This window comes from Balaenoptera physalus (genome assembly GCF_965194825.1).
Source record: "Balaenoptera physalus genome assembly, contig: HAP1_SCAFFOLD_386, whole genome shotgun sequence".
Lineage (NCBI taxonomy): Eukaryota > Metazoa > Chordata > Mammalia > Artiodactyla > Balaenopteridae > Balaenoptera > Balaenoptera physalus.
This window is the reverse complement of record NW_028126299.1, coordinates 503,816-516,678: the sequence shown is the minus strand read 5'-3', so window position 1 is coordinate 516,678 and position 12,863 is coordinate 503,816. Positions and strand designations below refer to the sequence as shown.

Here is a 12,863-nt window from a genome sequence, read left to right as displayed (position 1 = left end):
TTTTCCTCACAAAGCTCCAGAATTTTTGTCATCACGATGTTCCACGATCATGGCATCACAATGCTACATGACCCTGGTCATCACAGTTCTCCATGACCTTTGTCATCACAATGCTCTATGTCGTTTTTCATCACAATTCTCAATGACCACTTTAATCACTATGCTCGCTGACCATTTTCATCACATTTCTCTATTGTCATTACAATTCCCCATGTCCCGTTTCTTCACAATGCTCCATGATGCCTGTCATCACAATGCTCCATGGCTTTTGTTATCACTATGCTCCAGGACCAGTTTCATCACAATACTCCATCCCCCTTGTCATCACAGTGCAAAATGAAACCTTTCATTACAATGCTCCATGATCCTGTCATCACAATGCTACATGACACCTGTCATCACATTTTTCCATGGCCTATGTATTCACAATGCTCCGTGGACCCTGTAATCACACTGCTCCATGTTCCCTTTCAACACAATGCTCCATGATCCCTGTCATCACAACGTTCCATGAAAGTTGTCATCAAAATAGTCCATAACCCCGGTCACTACAAGGTTCCCTGCCCTTGTCATCACAATGCTCCCTGACCCTTGTAATCACAATGGTAAATGGCCTTGTCATCACAATGGTCCATGGCCTCTGTCATCACCATGCTACATGGTCTTTCTCATCACAATGCTCTATGACCCCTGTAATCACAATGCTTGATGACGCTTCTCACCACAGTGTTGCAAGCCTTTTTCTTCACACTGCTCCATGGCCCGTGTAATCACAATGCCCCATGCCCTTTTCATGAAAAGGCTCCAGAACTCCTGTCATTATAGTGCTCCATGTCCGTTTCATCACCATGCCCCATGACAATTGTCATCACAATGCTCCATGGCCCCCTCATTATTGTGCTCCACAATAACTTTAATCACATTTCTAGATGACCACTGCCATCACAATGCCCCATTACACTGTCATCACAATTCGCCATGACCATTGTCATCACAATGCTCCATGAACCATGTCATCACAGGGTCCCAGGACACTTGTCATCACAATGATCCATTACCACTTTCATCACAATGCTCCATGACCACTGTCATCTCAAAGCTCAATGGCCTTTTTATTCACAATGCTCCATGGCCGCAGTAATAACAGTGCTCCATAACACCATTCATCATAATGCTCCATGACAACTGCCATCTCAATGCCTCATGACGCCTGTCATCACAATTCTCCAAGGCCCCTCTCATCACAATGCTCCATGAAACTTGTCATCACATTGCTCCATAACACCTGTCATCAGAGTGTTCCCTGCCCATGTCATCACAATGCTGCATGTCCACTATAATCACAATGCTCCATGCCTTTTTTCTCACAATGCTCCAGAATTCTTGTCATCACAATGTACCATGACTGTGTCATCACAATGCTACATGACCCTGGTCATCACAGTTCTCCATGACCTTTGTCATCACAATGCTCTATGTCGCATTTCATCACAATTGTCAATGACCACTTTAATCACTATGCTCGCTGACCATTTTCACCACATTTCTCTATTGTGATTACAATTTCCCATGGCCCCTTTCTTCACAATGCTCCACGATGCCTGTCATCACAATGCTCCATGGCTTTTTTTATCACAATGCTCCAGGACCAGTTTCATCACAATACTCCATCCCCCTTGTCATCACAGTGCACAAGGAAAGCTTTCATTACAATGCTCCATGACACTTGTCATCACAATGCTCCATGGCCTTTATTGTCACAATGCTCCCAGGCACTTTTCATCACGATGTTCCATGAATACTTTCATCACATTGTTCCATGACCATTGTCATCACAATAGTCCATAGCCTTGTCAACACAATGCTGCATAATCCCTGTCATCAAAATTCTCCATGACTGCTGTCATCACAATAATCTGGGACAATTTTCATAAAAATGCTTCATGCCCCCAGTCATCACAGTGCTCCATGATACCTTCCATCACAATTCCTAGATGATCAATGTCATCACAATGCCCCATGACACCTGTCATCACAATTCGCTATGACCCTTGTCAACACAATACTCGATGAACCGTGTCATAACAGTGTTCCAGGACACATGTCATCACAATGATTCATGACTACTTTCATCACAATTCTCCAATATACCTGTCATCACAATGCTCCATGGCCCCTGTTATCATACTGCTCCATGATCCCTTTCTTCACAATGCTCTATGACCACTGTCATCACCATGCCTCATGACGCCTGTCATCTCAATGCTCCATGCCCCTTTCATCACAATGCTCCATGAACCCAGTCATCAACATGTTCCCTGCCCTTTTCATCACAATGCTACATGGGCCCTGTCATCACAAAGCTCCATGCCCTTGTCAACAAATTGCTCCAGAACTCTTGTCATCATAATGCTCCATGCGAACGTCATTAAAATGCCCCATGACACTTTTCATCACAATGCTCCATGGCCTTTGTCATCACAATGTTCCATGGGCCCTGTCATCACAGTGCTCCATGATAGCTTTTATCACAATTCTAGATGACAACTGTCATCACAATGCCCCATGACGGACGTCATCACAATTCGCCATGGTCCTTGTCATCACAATGCTCCATGAACCGTGTCATCACAAGTTTACAGGACACTTGTCATCACAAAGATCCATGATCACTTTCATCAAAATGCTCCATGACAACTGTCATCTCAATGCTCCATAGCCTTTGTATTCACAATGCTCCATGACCCCTGTAATTACAGTGCGCCATGACCCCTTTCATCACAATGCTCCAAGATCGCTGTCATCAAAATGCCCCATGACGACTGCCATCACGAATCTCCAAGGCCTCTCTTACCAAAAAGCTGCATGATCCCTGTCAGCACAATGTTCCATGACACTTTTCATCACAATGCTCCATGACCCCTGTCATCACAAAATTCTCTGCCCATATGATCACAATGCTCCTTGTCACCTTTAATCACAATGCTCCATGCCCTTTCATCACAATGCTCCAGAATACTTGTCATGGAAATGTTCCTTGACCGTGTCATCACAATGCTCCATGACACTTGTCATCACAAAGCTCCAAGACCTCTCTCATCACAATGATCCATGACTCATTTCCTCACAGTGCTCCAGTACCCTTTTTATCACAATGCTCCATGCCATTGTCAGCACAATGCTCCTTGGACCCTGTCATCAAAATGCTCCATCCCCTTTTCATCACAATGCTCCAGATATCCTATCATTACAATGCTACATGCCCGTGTCAACACAATGCTCCATGACCCCAGTCATCAAAATGCTTTATGAACCTTGTTATCACAATGTTCCATGACCCCTGTCATCAAAATGATCCATGACCATTCTCATCACAATGCTGCATGATACCTTTCATCCCAATTCTCTGTGACCGCTGTCATCACAATGCTCCAGGACAATTTTCATCACAATGCTCCATGCCCCCTGTCATCACAGTGCCCCATAACACCTGTAATCACAATGCTCCATGACCCTGTCATCACATTGTTCCATGGCCTATGTATTCACAATGCTCCATGGACCCTGTAATCACACTGCTCCATGTTCCCTAGCAACACAATGCTCCATGACTCCTGTCATCATAACGTTCCATGGAAGTTGTCATCAAAATGCTCCATGACCATGGTCACTACAAGGTTCCCTGCCCTTGTCATCACAATGGTACATGGCCTTGTCATCAGAATGGTATATGGCCTCTGTCATCACCATGCTCCATGGTCTTTCTCATCACAATGCTCTATGACTCCTGTCATCACAATGCTTGATGACCATTCTCATCACAATGCTCCAAGGCCCCTGTCATCACAATGCCTCATGGTCTTTGTAATCACAATGCTCAATGACCACTGTCATCACAATGCTCCATGCCGTTGTCAACACAATGTTCCATGGCCCCTGTAATCACAATGCTCCATTCCCCTGTCATCACATTGCTGAATGACACTTGTCATCAAAATGTTCCTTGGCCTTTGTCATCACAGTGCTCCATGATACCTGTCATCACAATTCCTAGATGATCAATGTCATCACAATGCCCCATAACACCTGTCATCACAATTCGCTATGACCCTTGTCATCACAATACTCGATGAACCGTGTCATCACAGTGTTCCAGGACACATGTCATCACAATGATCCATGACTATTTTCATCACAATGCTCCAATACACCTGTCATCACAATGCTCCATGGCCCCTGTTATCATATTGCTCCATGATCCCTTTCATCACAATGCTCCATGAACCCTTTCATCTCAATCCTCCATAGCCTTTGTATTCACAATGTTCCATGGCCCCTGTAATCAGAGTTCTCCATGACCCGTGTCATCACAATGCTCCAAGACCGCTGTCATCACAATGTCCCATGACGCCTGCCACCACAAATCTCCAAGGCCTCTCTTACCAAAAAGCTCCATGATCCCTATCAGTACAATGTTCCATGACACTTTTCATCACAATGCTCCATGACCCCTGTCATCACAAAGTTCTCTGCCAATATCATCACAATGCTCCTTGTCACCTTTAATCACAATGCTCCATGCCCTCTCATCACAATGCTCCAGAATTCTTGTCATCGCAATGTTCCTGGACCGTGTCATCACAATGCTCCATGACCCTTGTCATCACAAAGCTCCATGACCCCTGTCATCACAATGATCCATGATTCCTTTCCTCACAGTGCTCCAGTACCCTTTTCATCACAATGCTCAACGCCCCCTCTCATGACAGTGCTCCATAACCCCTGTAATCAAAATGCTCCATGACCCTGTCATCACAATGCTATATGACCCCTGTCATCACATTTTTCCATGGCCTATGTATTCACAATGCTCCATGGACCCTGTAATCACACTGCTCCATGTTCCCTTTCAACACAATGCTCCATGACCCCTGTCATCACAATGTTCCATGAAAGTTGTCATCAAAATGCTCCATGACCCCGGTCACCACAAGGTTCTCTGCCCTTGTCATCACAATGGTACATGGCCTTGTCATCACAATGTTCCATGGCCTCTGTCATCACCATGCTCCATTGTCTTTCTCATCACAATGCTCTATGACCCCTGTCATCACAATTCTTGATGACAATAGTCATCACAATTCTCCAAGGCCCCTGTCATCACAATGCCTCATGGTCTTTGTAATCACAATGCTCAATGACCACTGTCATCACAATGCTCCATGCCATTGTCATCACAATGCTCCATGGCCCCTGTAATCACAATGCTCCAAGCCCTTGTCATCACAATGCTCCAGAAGACTTGTCATCGTAATGCTTCATTCCCGTGTCATCACATTGCTCAATGACACTTGTCATCAAAATGTTCCTTGGCCTTGGTCATCACAATGCTCCATGATACTATACATCAAAACTCTACATGACCACTGTCATCAAAATGCAAGATGACCAATGTCATCACAAGGCCCCATGACACATGTCATCACAATTCGCCTTGGCCCTTGTCATCTCAATGCTGTATGAAACGTGTCATCAGTAGGTTCCAGGACCCTTTTCATCACAATCCTCCATGAACTCTGTTATCTCAATGTTCCATGGCCTTTGTATTCACAATGCTCCATTGTCCCGATAATCGCGTTGCTCCATGAACACTTTCATCACAATGCTCCTTGACCTCTCTCACAATAATGCCTCATGACGTCTCTCATCTCTGTGCTCCAAGGCCACTCTCATCGAAATGCTCCATGATCTGTGTCAGCAAAATATTGCATGACATTTCTCATCACAATGCTCCATGATCCCTGTCATCACAATGATCCCTGCCAATGTCATCACAATGCTCCATGTCTCCTGTAATCACAATGCTCCATGCCCTTGTCATCACAATGCTCCAGGTCTGTTGTCATCACCATACTTCATGCCCGTGTCATCACAATGCTCCATGAATATTGTCATCACAATGCTCCATGACCCCTGTCATCACACTGCTCTATGGCCTTTGTCATCACAATGCTCCGTGACCCCTGTCAACACAATGCCTGATGACCCCTGTCATCAAAATGCTAAATGGCACTTGTGATCACAATGCTGTATGATGCCTGTCATCACTATTCTCCATGTCACTTGTTATCACAATGCTCCATGGCCCCTGTAATCCCAGTACTCCATGACCCCTTTCATCACAATGCCCAATGCCACCTCTCATCACAATTCTCCATGGCATTTGTCATCTCGATGCTCCATGACACCTGTCATCACAATGCTCCATGACCCCTGACATCACAATGCTCTATGGCCTTTGTCATCACAATGCTCCGTGACCCCCGTCAACACAATGCCTGATGACCCCTGTCATCAAAATGCTAAATGGCACTTGTCATCACCATGCTCTATGATGCCTGTCATCACTATTCTCCATGTCACTTGTTATCACAATGCTACATGGCCCCTGTAATCCCAGTACTCCTTGACCCCTTTCATCACAATGCCCACTGCCACCTTTCATCACAATTCTCCATGGCATTTGTCATCACGATTCTCCATGACACCTGTCATCACAATGCTCCATGACACTTGTCATCACAATGCTCCATGGCCCCTCTCATTACTGTGCTCCATAATAACGTTAATCACATTTCTAGATGACCACTGCCATCACAATGCCCCATGACATTGTCATCACAATTCGCCATGACCATTGTCATTACAATGCTCCATGAGCCATGTCATCACAGGGTCCCAGGACACTTGTCATCACAATGATCCTTTACCACTTTCATCACAATGCTCCATGACCACTGTCATCTCAATGCCCCATGGCCTTTGTATTCACAATGCTCCATGGCCCCTGTAATCACAGTGCTCCAAAACACCTTTCATCATAATGCTCCATGACCACTGCCATCTCAATGCCTCATGACGCCGGTCATCACAATTCTCCAAGGTCCCTCTCATCACAATGCTCCATGACACTTGTCATCACATTGCTCCATAAGACCTATCATCACAGTGTTCCCTGCCCATGTCATCACAATGCTCCATGTCCCCTATAATCACAATGCTCCAAGCCATTTTCCTCACAATGCTTCGGAATCTTGTCATCACAATGTTCCATGACCCTGGCATCACAATGCTCCATGGCCCTTGTCATCACAATGCTCCAGAATTCTTGTCATCACAATGTTCCATGGAGGTGTCATCACAAAGTTACATGACCCTGGTCATCACTGTTCTCCATGACCTTTGTCATCACAATGCTCTATGTCACTATTCATCACAATTCTCAATGACCACTTTAATCACTATGCTCGCTGACCAGTTTCATCACATTTCTCTATTGTCATTACAATTCACCATGGCCCCTTTCTTCACAATGCTCCATGATGCCTGTCATCACAATGCTCCATGGCTTTTTTTATCACAATGCTCCAGGACCAGTTTCATCACAATACTCCATTCCCCTTGTCATCACAGTGCACAAGGAAAGCTTTCATTACAATGCTCCATGACACTTGTCATCACAATGCTCCATGGCCTTTATTGTCACAATGCTCCCAGGCACTTTTCATCACGATGTTCCATGAAAACTTTCATCACATTGCTCCATGACCATTGTCATCACAATAGTCCATAGCCTTGTCAACACAATGCTGCATAATCCCTGTCATCAAAATTCTCCATGACTGCTGTCATCACAATAATCTGGGACAATTTTCATAAAAATGCTTCATGCCCCCAGTCATCACAGTGCTCCATGATACCTTCCATCACAATTCCTAGATGATCAATGTCATCACAATGCCCCATGACACCTGTCATCACAATTCGCTATGACCCTTGTCAACACAATACTCGATGAACCGTGTCATAACAGTGTTCCAGGACACATGTCATCACAATGATCCATGACTACTTTCATCACAATTCTCCAATATACCTGTCATCACAATGCTCCATGGCCCCTGTTATCATACTGCTCCATGATCCCTTTCTTCACAATGCTCTATGACCACTGTCATCACCATGCCTCATGACGCCTGTCATCTCAATGCTCCATGGCCCCTTTCATCACAATGCTCCATGAACCCAGTCATCAACATGTTCCCTGCCCTTTTCATCACAATGCTACATGGGCCCTGTCATCACAATGCTCCATGCCCTTGTCAACAAATTGCTCCAGAACTCTTGTCATCATAATGCTCCATGCGAACGTCATCAAAATGCCCCATGACACTTTTCATCACAATGCTCCATGGCCTTTGTCATCACAATGTTCCATGTGCCCTGTCATCACAGTGCTCCATGATAGCTTTTATCACAATTCTAGATGACCACTGTCATCACAATGCCCCATGACGGACGTCATCACAATTCGCCATGGTCCCTGTCCTCACAATGCTCCATGAACTGTGTCATCACAAGTTTACAGGACACTTGTCATCACAAAGATCCATGATCACTTTCATCAAAATGCTCCATGACACCTGTCATCTCAATGCTCCATAGCCTTTGTATTCACAATGCTCCATGACCCCTGTAATTACAGAGCGCCATGACCCCTTTCATCACAATGCTCCAAGATCGCTGTCATCAAAATGCCCCATGACGCCTGCCATCACGAATCTCCAAGGCCTCTCTTACCAAAAAGCTGCATGATCCCTGTCAGCACAATGTTCCATGACACTTTTCATCACAATGCTCCATGACCACTGTCATCACAAAATTCTCTGCCCATATGATCACAATGCTCCTTGTCACCTTTAATCACAATGCTCCATGCCCTTTCATCACAATGCTCCAGAATACTTGTCATGGAAATGTTCCTTGACCGTGTCATCACAATGCTCCATGACACTTGTCATCACAAAGCTCCAAGACCTCTCTCATCACAATGATCCATGACTCATTTCCTCACAGTGCTCCAGTACCCTTTTTGTCACAATGCTCCATGCCATTGTCAGCACAATGCTCCTTGGACCCTGTCATCAAAATGCTCCATCCCCTTTTCATCACAATGCTCCAGATATCCTATCATTACAATGCTCCAAGCCCTTGTCAACGCAATGCTCCATGACCCCTGTCATCAAAATGCTTTATGAACCTTGTTATCACAATGTTCCATGACCCCTGTCATCAAAATGATCCATGACCGTTGACATCACAATGCTGCATGATACCTTTCATCCCAATTCTGTGTGACTGCTGTCATCATAATGCTCCAGGACAATTTTCATCACAATGCTCAATGCCCCCTCTCATGACAGTGCTCCATAACCCCTGTAATCAAAATGCTCCATGACCCTGTCATCACAATGCTATATGAACCCTGTCATCACATTTTTCCATGGCCTATGTATTCACAATGCTCCATGGACCCTGTAATCACACTGCTCCATGTTCCCTTTCAACACAATGCTCCATGACCCCTGTCATCACAATGTTCCATGAAAGTTGTCATCAAAATGCTCCATGACCCCGGTCACCACAAGGTTCTCTGCCCTTGTCATCACAATGTTACATGGCCTTGTCATCACAATGTTCCATGGCCTCTGTCATCACCATGCTCCATTGTCTTTCTCATCACAATGCTCTATGACCCCTGTCATCACAATTCTTGATGACAATAGTCATCACAATTCTCCAAGGCCCCTGTCATCACAATGCCTCATGGTCTTTGTAATCACAATGCTCAATGACCACTGTCATCACAATGCTCCATGCCATTGTCATCACAATGCTCCATGGCCCCTGTAATCACAATGCTCCAAGCCCTTGTCATCACAATGCTCCAGAAGACTTGTCATCGTAATGCTTCATTCCCGTGTCATCACATTGCTCAATGACACTTGTCATCAAAATGTTCCTTGGCCTTGGTCATCACAATGCTCCATGATACTATACATCAAAACTCTACATGACCACTGTCATCAAAATGCAAGATGACCAATGTCATCACAAGGCCCCATGACACATGTCATCACAATTCGCCTTGGCCCTTGTCATCTCAATGCTGTATGAAACGTGTCATCAGTAGGTTCCAGGACCCTTTTCATCACAATCCTCCATGAACTCTGTTATCTCAATGTTCCATGGCCTTTGTATTCACAATGCTCCATTGTCCCGATAATCGCGTTGCTCCATGAACACTTTCATCACAATGCTCCTTGACCTCTCTCACAATAATGCCTCATGACGTCTCTCATCACTGTGCTCCAAGGTCACTCTCATCGAAATGCTCCATGATCTGTGTCAGCACAATATTGCATGACATTTCTCATCACAATGCTCCATGATCCCTGTCATCACAATGATCCCTGCCAATGTCATCACAATGCTCCATGTCTCCTGTAATCACAATGCTCCATGCCCTTGTCATCACAATGCTCCAGGTCTGTTGTCATCACCATACTTCATGCCCGTGTCATCACAATGCTCCATGAATATTGTCATCACAATGCTCCATGACCCCTGTCATCACACTGCTCTATGGCCTTTGTCATCACAATGCTCCGTGACCCCTGTCAACACAATGCCTGATGACCCCTGTCATCAAAATGCTAAATGGCACTTGTGATCACAATGCTGTATGATGCCTGTCATCACTATTCTCCATGTCACTTGTTATCACAATGCTCCATGGCCCCTGTAATCCCAGTACTCCATGACCCCTTTCATCACAATGCCCAATGCCACCTTTCATCACAATTCTCCATGGCATTTGTCATCTCGATGCTCCATGACACCTGTCATCACAATGCTCCATGACCCCTGACATCACAATGCTCTATGGCCTTTGTCATCACAATGCTCCGTGACCCCCGTCAACACAATGCCTGATGACCCCTGTCATCAAAATGCTAAATGGCACTTGTCATCACCATGCTCTATGATGCCTGTCATCACTATTCTCCATGTCACTTGTTATCACAATGCTGCATGGCCCCTGTAATCCCAGTACTCCTTCACCCCTTTCATCACAATGCCCACTGCCACCTTTCATCACAATTCTCCATGGCATTTGTCATCACGATTCTCCATGACACCTGTCATCACAATGCTCCATGACACTTGTCATCACAATGCTCCATGGCCCCTCTCATTACTGTGCTCCATAATAACGTTAATCACATTTCTAGATGACCACTGCCATCACAATGCCCCATGACATTGTCATCACAATTCGCCATGACCATTGTCATTACAATGCTCTATGAACCATGTCATCACAGGGTCCCAGGACATTTGTCATCACAATGATCCATTACCACTTTCATCACAATGCTCCATGACCACTGTCATCTCAATGCCCCATGGCCTTTGTATTCACAATGCTCCATGGCCCCTGTAATCACAGTGCTCCAAAACACCTTTCATCATAATGCTCCATGACCACTGCCATCTCAATGCCTCATGACGCCGGTCATCACAATTCTCCAAGGTCCCTCTCATCACAATGCTCCATGACACTTGTCATCACATTGCTCCATAAGACCTATCATCACAGTGTTCCCTGCCCATGTCATCACAATGCTCCATGTCCCCTATAATCACAATGCTCCAAGCCATTTTCCTCACAATGCTTCGGAATCTTGTCATCACAATGTTCCATGACCCTGGCATCACAATGCTCCATGGCCCTTGTCATCACAATGCTCCAGAATTCTTGTCATCACAATGTTCCATGGAGGTGTCATCACAATGTTACATGACCCTGGTCATCACTGTTCTCCATGACCTTTGTCATCACAATGCTCTATGTCACTATTCATCACAATTCTCAATGACCACTTTTATCACTATGCTCGCTGACCAGTTTCATCACATTTCTCTATTGTCATTACAATTCACCATGGCCCCTTTCTTCACAATGCTCCATGATGCCTGTCATCACAATGCTCCATGGCTTTTGTTATCACAATGCTCCAGGACCAGTTTCATCACAATAATCCATCCCCCTTGTCATCACAGTGCATAATGAAAGCTTTCATTACAATGCTCCATGACATTTGTCATCACAATGCTCCATGGCCTTTATCGTCACAATGCTCCCAGGCACTTTTCATCACGATGTTCCATGAAAACTTTCATCACATTGCTCCATGACCATTGTCATCACAATAGTCCATACCCTTCACAACACAATGCTGCATAATCCCTGTCATTACAATCCTCCATGATTGCTGTCATCACAATTATCCAGGACAATTTTCATAACAATGCTTCATGCCCCCAGTCATCAGAGTGCTCCATGATACCTTTCATCACAATTCTTAGATGATCAATGCCATCACAATGCCCCATGACACCTGTCATCACAATTCGCTATGACCCTTGTCTTCACAAAACTCGATGAACCGTGTCATCACAGTGTTCCAGGACACATGTCATCACAATGATCCATTAATATTTTCATCACAATGATCCAAAGCACCTCTCATCACAATGCTCCATGGCCCCTGTTATCATGTTGCTCCATGATCTCTTTCATCACAATGCCCCATGACCACTGTCGTCACCATACCTCAAGACACCTGTCATCTCAATGCTCCATGGCCCCTTTCATCATAATGCTCCATGAACCCAGTCATCACAATGTTCCCTGCGCTTTTCATCACAATGCTCCATGGGCACTGTCATCACAATGCTCTATGCCCTAGTTATCAAAATGCTCCAGAACACTTGTCATCATAATGTTCCATGCCAATGTCATCAAAATGTCCCATGACACTTGTCATCACAATGCTCCATGGCCCTTGCCATCACAATGTTCCATGGCCCCTGTCATAACAATGCTCCTTGCCCTTGTTATCAAAATGCTCCAGAGCTCTTGTCATCATAATGCTCCATGCCAATGTCATCAAAAT

The 12,863-nt window shown here is 44.9% G+C and overlaps 1 long non-coding RNA gene across 1 annotated transcript; it reads right to left on the bottom strand.

The window, feature by feature from the left end:
* Positions 1–1,348: 1,348 nt before the first annotated feature.
* Positions 1,349–12,243, bottom strand: LOC309653496. The gene is made up of 2 exons (XR_014259224.1): positions 11,788–12,243; positions 1,349–1,507 (listed from the first exon to the last, which is right to left on the bottom strand). It is a non-coding gene; the product is annotated as an uncharacterized lncRNA (long non-coding RNA).
* Between the last annotated feature and the right edge of the window lie 620 nt (positions 12,244–12,863).